This window comes from Penaeus monodon, chromosome 28 (genome assembly GCF_015228065.2).
Source record: "Penaeus monodon isolate SGIC_2016 chromosome 28, NSTDA_Pmon_1, whole genome shotgun sequence".
NCBI classification, from domain to species: domain Eukaryota; kingdom Metazoa; phylum Arthropoda; class Malacostraca; order Decapoda; family Penaeidae; genus Penaeus; species Penaeus monodon.
Genome location: NC_051413.1, coordinates 28,734,107 through 28,735,470, shown reverse-complemented (window position 1 = coordinate 28,735,470; position 1,364 = coordinate 28,734,107).

Sequence of the window (1,364 nt, the reverse complement as noted above, 5' to 3'; positions counted from 1 at the left end):
AAAAGCGCTATAAATAAGCGCAGTTTTATTACCAACTTGACTGATGAGCACGTCAACATCCTTTTCATTTATTTGCATTGTTGTAATTTCTACTTATCTACCACATTACTTTACTGGAAGAAAAAAAATCTATACAGAAATCAATGACAACATTGAGTTGTTGACAGTATTGTTCTGAAATGGAATATAAGGAAAATAATTGAAAGATTATTAGAGCTACAATACGTTATGACACCATGTGCAAGAAAGCCCTATGATAGTGTTAAAATACTTATACAACTTGGCTGGAGGCTAGGCTACAGCATAATATTACTTTTATATGATATGAGGTAATGCTCATTTAGTGTAAAGCTTGTAGTTTTCAACACACTGATATTGTAAAATCTGCTACCTAACTGGTAATGAGAATGCTCGCATGCGGGAGAAGAATTATTATGATTGGATGTGTGTTACAGACAACTAAGATTCGTGGTTACATGTCAACAAATATGGAAATGAATATATAAAAAAATGAATTCATTAAATTGTTGTAATTTTAAAGGGCTAGAAAAAGTTAAGTGTTGTCGGATACAGGAATTAGGAAATCGAATTTCCCGGGTACAATGTTCTCGGATTGTACATTCAAATCTTAATTTCGGATACATTTGTCAATATACATAACTCTTATAAGATTAATAGTATTTTTATAACAGTGGAATAGTTTTCTCAGTATAACTTACAAAATTATGATCTAGTATCAATTATCATCAATACCGTTGACATTCGAGTTTGAGTGAACGGTGGGAGCAGAAGCATAGGGTGAAAATGGCTTTAAATTTGCTTAGCAAATTTCGTGCTTTATCGCTCAGCGTAAGTCCTTTACTTTCTCTTCAAGTGTTGTATTTGTTAAGTGTTTCTCCATCAGTGAAGGGAATTAAATGTTGAGTATCGTATAATCGTGTAATTCGGAGAATAATAACTTTAAAACCCTCTTGTGTTGGGATGGTAATGTTTGTTTACATGTGTTCCAGGACTTAAGTTCTCTCTGATTCACTAAATCTCTTCACGCACGTTTTTTTGGTTTACATCGATGACAAAACAGAATATATATTTCGTTTGACATCTGAGACTGAATAAATTGGGAGACGCAGGTTATCAACAGATAATTGTCAATTACGAAATGTCTCAGGCAGGCAACCGGTTAAGGATCCCATGATACAACTTTGTGTTTAATTGCTAAGTTATGTAATAGATACACAAATATATAACCATGGGAAACTCTTGTGAACAGAAAGTTAAAAACAGCATCAGCATGAAGCTTATTTAATAAGTCTTAACAAAGTTATACACAGTTCACACTGTTGAAGTTGAAACAGATTGATGGA